This window comes from Halyomorpha halys, unplaced genomic scaffold (assembly GCF_000696795.3).
Source record: "Halyomorpha halys isolate HHAL.00 unplaced genomic scaffold, Hhal_1.1 Scaffold939.1, whole genome shotgun sequence".
In the NCBI taxonomy this organism is placed as follows: Eukaryota; Metazoa; Arthropoda; class Insecta; order Hemiptera; family Pentatomidae; genus Halyomorpha; species Halyomorpha halys.
Window position 1 is genome coordinate 255,361 of NW_027108038.1, and position 10,352 is coordinate 265,712.

Genomic DNA, 10,352 nt, shown 5'->3' on the forward strand with positions numbered 1-10,352 from the left:
TATATATATAAAACCACGAGAACCATCAAACTGCTAGTCAGTATAAAAAAATAATCATAACAATACGATAATTTAAAACATTCACTAATTATTTTAAACTAAAAATCATACATACGGAATAAGAAATGGCACAAAATGCAAACCTCATAATCAAGCAGGAAACCGAAATAATCACTACTAAAATGGTAATAAATTCTTCGGAGATTAAGGATTTAACAAACAAATAATGTTAACCACGCCAACCCAAGAAGGGATTTAGTTAGGAAGTACTGTATTCAGAACAACTCTTATACTAGGAGTTGACTTTTTCTTGCTCAACCACCAGATTTTTCTCCAATTAAGGATATTCACTTTCTGAGGCTGAATGGACCCTAGGAAGGCTTTAGAGGGCCCAGGGTCGACTTAGGGCTACAATAATATAATAAATAATCATCTGCCTCTACTGGATTCGAATCCGGGTTCTTAGAATTTGTAGCTCAGTGCATTACCTCTGTGCTACCCTGCTCCCTTTAGTATTAAAATAAAACAAATTAAAATTCGTTTAAGTTATATGATCTCAATGGGAGATAGTTTTAAACAAAAACTATATATGAACTAGAAAAGCTATACTCCAAAATATAAATGTTTTAACATTTAGATTTACAAAATTTAATGTAAAAACTGAGTCAAAAAATTCAACACGATCAAAATTCACAATGATTCGATAAATCACTACTGTAACTTAAAAAAAAAAAACTACAATTCAAAATCTACATAAACGATATTAGCGACAGGTCTTTCACAAATATCAATAAATAAACACACCATTGTTTTAAAAAACAAAAAAAAACCTTCTATAGAGAAAATGACATGAATAAATGCAGAATCATTAAATCCCTTTACATAACGAAAAATCTTGAATGCAAATGAAGGCAATTAAAATACATTTTATGCTATCACCATAGACCACTATTTCATAAACTATTTCAATTGACAGACAAAAGTATTTATTTCAAAATTTTGAGAATAAACTTACAGAAGCCAAAATATGGGCTTCAATAATATAAGTAATTAAATAGTTAAGTATAATATATTATTTAATTACTATAATTATTATTTAATTACTTACATTACTTATAAGTAATGTAAGTAATTAAATAATACAGTCGCTGACCTAATTGGCTTATATTTAAATTAAATAAATAAAAGTACCATGGCACCCAGATTCCAAAATGGAAGAAGAATAGCTAATTATAAATAATGCATGTAATTATCAATAATATTATACCAATATTTTTATTAAAAAATAATTCGTTACTAATTTATTTAATTTTTGAAGGATATTAATAAATGAGTCGTTTCATTTTTATTTTATTTATTTATTTTTTTGTTTGGTAAAATTTAACGTGTTAATCGGTTTATTATTCGATTCTATTCAGAGGCTTTTTGCCAAGTCCGTTAATAGAGGCTAGATTGAAGTGGCACATTAAGTCAAGAGGCGACGAACAAGAGAACTGCTTCATAATGGAAACTTGTTTTGTCATCTCCTTCCCATCATCCCATCGTATTAGCAAGAACGTAGCATAAATATTTTTAGTAACTGAGACGATTTTTTTTTTTAATTTTTTTTTTTTAGCATATTTTAAAATTTTTAAAAATATTAAAAAGAAGTGTTGAGAAGTTCGGAAAAGGTTTGTTGTAATAAATTATATTATAACTATCAACAATAATCACCAACCTTATTGTTATAAACTCAAATTTTATAAAGTTCAATATTTAATTTCTATTCAATATTTTCCAAGAATTTGTTTGGGGAAAGAACGAGATGATGGCTCAAAGGTAAGGTGCTGTGCTATTAAATCCAAGGATTTGGGTTCGAATACGGCTGTGGCAAATAATTATTTATTCTTTAATTATTAAATAAATCAAATGTTATGACTCAACACTCTTTATTATATAAATAGGCCAACGTTTCGGCCAATTCGGCCATCCTCAAGGACAATATAAACATTTAACAGCTTATTATGTATTCATTTGTAACAATTTTAACAACAATAATATAGCATACCTTAAATATAAATTCGCAACTCACATCAAAATATAAAAATTGTTTTAAAATCTATTTTGCCCAGGTCATCAATTACAAGTCAAAATCACCCTATAAAAAAGTCAATTAATAGAAAATCATATTAATTATTAATAAGCTTATGTCTAGTTACCCATTTTTTTAAAAATTTAATTTTAGATTAAAACTACACTATTAGATAAACAAACTATTTTTATTATTATAACCTTCCACACACGCAGGTCGGCTTATTATTATTTTAATTCAAATAGCAATTTAATTATATTTTTATTAAAATTGCTTTTAAATAGTAACAAAAATTTTTTACCGTGTTTTTCATAAATTTATTTTACCTCAAAATCTCTGCTTAATGTTGGTTCAAATTCCTTGAATTTGTTTTAAAATTTACTGTATGATTGATGTTCTCTGGTATATAAATTGACTCAAGTATTTTTCTTTTGAACATATTCTTTTCTTAATATAGTATTCTCAATATGGTGTTATGAAAATAAAAAATGTGTTTTTTTGAGCATGCTGCAATAGTTTGGTTTTATTGGGATTCTTTTCCTTATTTCTTGTATCATTTCTGTGTTGATATATTCTATCCCCTAACATTTGCTTTGTTTCACCTATATAGATAGCTGGGCAATTTAAACACGGAATTTGATATATCAATCCCGATTGACTTTTTATTTCAATTTTGTCCTTCGAATTGCTATAATAATTCTTAATTTTATTGTTAGGTCTATAACATAATGAATATTCAACAACATCATAATCTTTAAATGACCTCTGGATATCTTTTGATAAACCTTTTATGTATTTGAATCCATAATATTTCTTATTAATTGCTTTATTATTTATTTTATTTTCCATCCTATCTTTGGATTTTTTAAGGTCTATATTTTGTAAATTAATATTTTGGAGTAAAAATTATCAAGAAATAATTTAAATATCATACTTTTAACTGGTATTCTTATAGCCTTGCTTACATAATTATTAATTACATCGAATTTCATATGAAATGGATGGCAAGAGCAGTAATTCAATATCAAATTACTACTTGTTGCTTTTTTTGCCCATTCTGTTATTATATCCTTTCCTTGTCTTATTATTAAAATATCTAAAAATCTTAGTATTGGCCGAAAAGTTGGACTATTGATATAATAAAGGGTGTTGAGACAAGAAATTGAATAAATTACATATAAAATTATTTATTCTGTTACTGTATCCGTGAATCAATCCTGTCAGTTCTGGAGCTCTCATGGGGCCTCATTAAGTGGGCCCAAAATGGGGGGGGGAACCCTTAATTGGGGGAAAATCTGGCGATTAAGCGTGGCCTCAAAAAATAGGATAAAAAACATTCCTAAACGTCCCTGTGTGGGACGGAGTTTTGCATTAATTTGGCGCTATGTTCGTAGTTACTCCAGGATGAGCCATTAAATTCTACATGCTGTCCATATGTTTTTCAAATTTATGTTCTACGGGACTTACTTGGAAATCTCGTGTTTCAGTTCTTTTTTTATTACCCCTTCTTAACGGACACCTTTCCACAACGGATAAAATAATGTTTCCCATGTATGATTGTATCCTATGTTAATAACATATAAGTTTCTCTATTTACATTTATATTTATTGCTATGATCAATTCCTCAAGCTAGACGTTAACTACGTTTCATTTATTCAACCATATTCTCACATGTTTATTCCATTTTTTTTATAAAATCATAAACATAATTTTTTTTGTTCGTAACGTTTATAATTTTTTTTAATCTATTGAAAAATTACAATGTTATAAAGCATATCCGATTGAGAATCGTTGGCAGAGTAATTGTGTTTTAAAATTCGACTCTACTGAACATGAATCTAATTCACTTTTTTAAGTTTCGCAGTACCATCGAGTAAAATTGAATCTCAAAAAGAAAAAAAGAGATCCTTTGGACGACCCGACCACAGGACACGCCATTCATCACCCAGACCTGCCACCTCTAATAAAATATTCATTTCTTCCCGTCCGAAATATTTCCCTTCCAGTCTTTTTCTTCCTCCATCCGAAAGATTTTTCAATTCTGTTGGCATATATCCGACATATATTTCATCTGATTTCCTTATTCGATATTCTTCTGTTATATATTTTCTAAAGTAGAATGGGCATATTCCTGTTCTTAAGAAAAAAAAAAAACTGGACTCAGTTAACATTTATTCTTATAACTTAGTAGAAAGGGTAATATTGAACATATAACGTGAAAATAGCATTTAGTTGAGTAGTTGTATGGAAAAAATAGGTATTAGGTGAAACTGTTTCCACAAGACATGGTTTAATTTTTTTGTAAATTGTTTTTCCCAAGTTAAAAGTTTTAAGCGCAAAAAATTAGATTTTACTCAGCGCCTAATATCTTTGAATACATACACAGCACAATAAAATATAATTTTTTTATTAAAGTATAAATTTGATAAAATCTGAGGCTTTTAGAGCTCTTTACTTTACAATGTTCCCGAGATCCAATTTATTAAAAAAAAATTCATTGTTCTATTTAAACTTTTTTAGATTCATTTTGAAAAATATTAAGGAAATTGGAACGAAAGAAGATAATTATCAGAAACTACTTTATGGTACATTTATTTATCTGGCTTCAAGTTGTATGTTAGTAGACATCGGTAAGTCTAATATTTCCTGAAATATTTACCAAAATAATTCAAAAAATGTTTATTTTCTGTTATTTAGAAAACAAATATTGAAAAAGTGTGCCTATGGAAACGTACTTACCATACCATATTTCGTATAATTGCATGTTTTGTTCCCTAACTTTGATTTCACCGAACCATGACCGAACATTTAGGTATTGTCCTAATAAAAAGATAAAGAGTGTAGTTTATTTTTGATGTATATTTGCATAAATGTAAAGAGTATTTGGGAAGTTTAATTTGATTCAAACACGGTTAGCTGAGCTTTTCCCGGGTTAGAATTATAAATTAAACAATAAAGTTGATTATTAAAGGATTTGGATGTTTTATACACATTTTTTTTGTTTTTATTGCTCGGTTTCACAAATTTAAGGTTATTTATTGCATTTTTTCGTACCCTCCTATGGAAAAATATTGAGTAACACGTACAAATATAAAATAAATGCAATTAGAGCTCAGCTAATTGTATATATTTTTATATTTATTTATTTATATATATTTATTGTACATATTTTTATATTTATTGCATGAAAATCCAGGGTAAAATTTACCTCAGCTCCCCTAATATGGCCCAAGCCCATTTTTTCCTGACGAGAGTGTACAGACGGTCCCGAACGGAGCCGAGAAGCGCCGGAGGTGACCGATTCCCAGCCGTTCGTTTGAAAAATAAATTACCCGCAACTTCGATAGGGATGTTTCCCCTCTAGAGGGAATTCCTACTGGCAAATGGTAGTAGTGAAATCCTTCACTACCTTTCCGTTTATCACCATTTCTGAAAAACCTACCTCTCCCCTACTATTCAACTTCATTCCTGTGTTATTTGTTTTTATTTGTAATTATAAACTTTTTTAGTGAGTACTTAAATTAATAACAATAACAAAATTGTGAGATACCTTTTTTTTTTCTTTTTTTTAATATTTTAGTCAAATACAAAATTGACAATCAGCGGACTGCCTGTTATATTAATTTTAAAAATATAACATATTAGTGTACCTATAACCTTCTCCGCATATAATATACAGGGTCAACAAAATTCTCATAATTTTATATTTGTTAAAGAGAGAAAATAAAAAAGGGAAGAATGTATTGGGTTTAAAGGATTAAATTGTATTTAGATATATGGATAAAAACGGGGAAAAAATGAATAAAAAATAGTATGAAAAAATAATAAAAATGTAAAAACAAAAAAGTATGTATTACTATCATATATTTTCAATTTACTATACCATACCTATATATTATTAGAATTAAAAAAATTATCTAACTAGGTATAAATATGACTTCAAAAGCTTAAATAGTTAGTGATTGTTTTAAAACTAATATCCATAGATTTATAGCATTTAATATGACTTGTGGTAACACTATAAGTTCCTGTCAAAATATGTTAAAATATTTTTCCACAACTGATGGAAACATCGATAGAAAGCTTCATGGGTTGATTTCGTTTCCAGTTGGTGTGTTAGACTCATATGTAAAAAAAATCAAAACTAAAGGATAACTTTAGTGATTTCTTCCAAACTTATTTATACCAGATAACCCAGTAACACACAAAAATATGAAGAAATTATTTATATAAAATATATTACTATAACTTCAACACATAAAAATAGGTCAAAATTGCAATAGTTGGGATATAATAAATATTACTTTTTGCGTGAGGGTAGTAATGATAGATTATCATTACTGACTGCACCATGGACCATCTCCTCACATTGAATCTACAGCCAACAATAAACATCTCGATATTGTTTTGTACAATATAATTTATACAAAAAAGAATTAATGGAAAAGTTAATAAAGGTATTATTAAGGTAAAAATGAAAACAATAACAAAAATAGTTTTAGTTCCTTACAAATATATCATTTAATATCTGAAGATATGTATATGAAGTTTCTATAAATTATCAGGTTTATTAAGACTAATAAAAACCAGGAAAAGTACACAAAATAATTAAACTCTCAAGAAGAGAGTATTCGATATAAAATAGTAATTTAGCAACAAATTTATATTTAAAAAACTAAACAATCACATGTAATGTATGTCAAAAATATTTTATTTTAATAAAATAATGCTAACACACATTTAAGGTAACAAAGATATTTTTAAAAATTTTTGAGAGGTGAGAAACAGAAGAGGAAATTAATTTCTCAAATTTAAAATGAATGTGATTAAGATTAAGTATTACGTCAAGCATGTTTTTGAAATTGCTTTGGTGCTAAAGTTTAATCATATCATTAAATTATTAAATTGATATAATGATATGTCTACCTAGCTAGACAATTGTTTTAATTCTAATAATATATAGGCATGGTATAGCAAAAATATATGATGGTAACACATACTTTTTTGTTTCATTTTCATTATTTTGTCATTCATTTTTTCCCGTTATTTATCCATAAATCTTTAAACCCAATACATCTTCCCTTTTTATTTCCCCTCTTTAAAAAATATAAAATTATGAGAAGATTGTTGACCCTGCATAATATATATGAGGAAAAGATGGTTAAAGGTGCATTAATATGCTATTTGTTTAATTAATATAACAGTCAGGTAGTCCACTGATTGACAATTTTGGATTTGACAGATGCGGGTATAAATAAAAAAAAACTATCTCTTGATTTTGTTATTGTTATTAATTCACAGCTCAAGAGACCCTTATTATTATATTCAGATTAACTATTAAACTATTTTCTTATTCTTATTAATTTAGAGCTCAAGAAAACCTTATTATTTTATTCAGATTAACTATTAAACAATTATCTTATTAATTTACAGCTCAAGAGCACCTTATTATTCTAATCAGATTACATATTAAACGATTTTCTTTTCTTATAAAAAAATACCATATAAAATAAATGCTTCCGATTCATTTATAAGTAGGAAGAAGTAAGTAAACATAGATATTATAAAATATTTATAAGTCAGAAGAAGTAAGAGGAACTGTTGTCGAAAATTGTGGTGTATTATAAGCTAACCTTTAACTAAGGGGGGGGGGGAGGAGTAAATGAGCAGGGACAGAAATTTTCCCTCTGGAAAGGTGGTTAATTTTGTAAACTAACCTAAGTCGTCCATTGTCGGCTCCGTTCGGGACCATCAGTACACTCTCATCAGGAAAAAATGGGCTTCAGCCATTTTGGGGGAACTGAGGTAAACTTTTACCAAATCCGGTCCTAGGTATAGCTACTAGTACTGGTATTGGTATTTGGTTGGGGGAACAAGTCCGGCAAGTGGGCCTAGTGGTCTTTTATGTCAACCTCTGGCTACCTGAGTGGCCGCCACTTAGTAACCCCTGTGGTGGGAGTGTTAAGATTCATTCTTCGGGACCGCCGAAAAATAAATGTTAACTGCTCCAGGTAGGAATCGAACCCGAGCGCACTAGGACCTGCGCCCCAACCCGCATGGCCGTTACGTCCCTTAGGTACAGCTAAGTTACGCGTTACGTTAAAACTTTTTCAATGGGAAGTAAGAAATATTTTAATGGGGAATATGAATATCTGGATAGGACGAAATTTTTTGGGGGTTTGATTTGGAGGCCTTTCAAGAAAAAACATTAGAGCACCTATACCTGTTCTGCAATAAATACGGAGCATAATATATGGGTCTGTTTTTTATTGCATAAGTGAGGAGGGCAATAAAATTTCTTGTGAAGCAATTTCATTTCTATGGAGCCATATATATGGTCCGTCACTCATGAAGGGGGGGGGTGAGCACTCCTGTTTTTATATATGATATTTATTTCTAAACGTGATTAATTAACGGATATTCAATATCTATTGTTGAATTCAATTTATATGAATAAAATATACACAAATTGTTACCTTGCGTGTTACATTTTGCAATGGCTGTTCAGTAAAATAAAATAAAATTGAGGGTTAATGGAGGTCAGAGCCATTAAGCGGAAAACATTTTAAAGTGAACTTTGGCCATTAATGTCGCCTCCTCTCTCCTCAAGTCATTAGTACGGTTCCTCTTCAACTGAGGAATTCGATACTTGTAAAATATTCACTGAGGTCAAGGGTGACTTATTCGTAGGGGCAAGAACATCGTGTTCAATATGGCAGGCCTTTTAGTGAATTATCAGAGTAGTAATTCAGAAGGTTTTAAATTCTCTTAGCTTTCCTCAAGATCTTTGTGATTTGGTGCAAGAAATCATCATCGAAAATCATACTTTGTGTGACCACAAGAGAGAAATGTTTCCAGAAAAAATATTGTATATAAACACTTTTCAAGAATAAAAATGTTTTATTGTTGATTAAAATTATTGATACATGATTCCTTCTTATTATTACTTTTGTGTTATCGATTCTTTTGGAAAGATGGAGTCTGTAATTGACCCCACCAATCTTCGTCTATATTAGTTCAGGTAAAGTACAGCTATTTATAATAACAAATAATGAAAATAAGAATAAACACTTAGTAATACCCGTGACAATTTATATATATGTATAATTTACAATATTTTTTTTTAATAATCGGACTTTATTTATTGATAGATATTAAAATCTGCCACACCGTTATGGGCAATAGGTAATAGTGATGAATCACATTCTTACTAAAATAAAATAAGAATGAAAAATAAATAAATAATAAAAAAAAAGTACATAGATAAATAAAATATAAACAAACAGAAGGATAATGAAAATGGACATAATGAAACTACGTGCATGAAAAAATAAATAAATAAAATAAAATAATGATAAAAATAAAAGAATCTCCAGTCATATTTACACTCTTATATACAATATTTACACAATCGACCTGAGGATCCCTGAGCCCACTCTATCCCCCACGTGTGAGGGGTAGAGCAGAGCTCATAAGATCCCAGCGCATCCCTCTCGCCGCATCACTGAATTTACAATCTAAATCTATCAGAATCATAAGCTATTGTTTAAAACGCCCTTCCCGATGAGAGGTGCCTACTGAATGTTTTTTAATTTCCTTAAAATTAAAACTCAGTAAACTGATTTATTTTTAACTGTGGGGCAAGTTTTACCACTTTTGGATTAAATCCACCCACAAATGTTTAAGAGGAAAACAAATCACTTTTTGAATAGGTAAATACAGCTTCTTCTCTCACCGTTTCTTTCAGCTGAATAAAAAAAAAATTCTAAAATGCGAAAAAAAAAAATATATATATACAAAGAATTCGATGTAATTTATACTGTACCCTTTTTTACACTCATCTCAAATTAGCAGAATATTGTTATGAAATTTCTAAGGGACCATTTTTAATTTGATTGCTGGTATATATCTGCACGTCCAAAGATTCCTGAAAGATAGTTTTTCATAAATCAAAAAGATTGTCCGAACAACTAACTAGAAATCAAAATCTTGTTAATTTATTTCGGCAAATATCATGGAAACTACAATTCCTACAAAGATAAACGTCATAAACTGCTTGATAGCACATTAAACTAGCTTTAAATTGTGTTCTCATAGACTTGTGTGTACGTCCCATGGTTTCTGAGATAAATATTTCCCAGAATAAATTCTCTAGCTACTGATTTTTGTGAGTATTTATGCAATATTTAAAAATATTGCTTTTTAAAAAACTGAATCTCGGTGACTATTACGTAAACGTAAACAGCTCTACTAGAGCTCATATTTTAGCAAATATGCTCT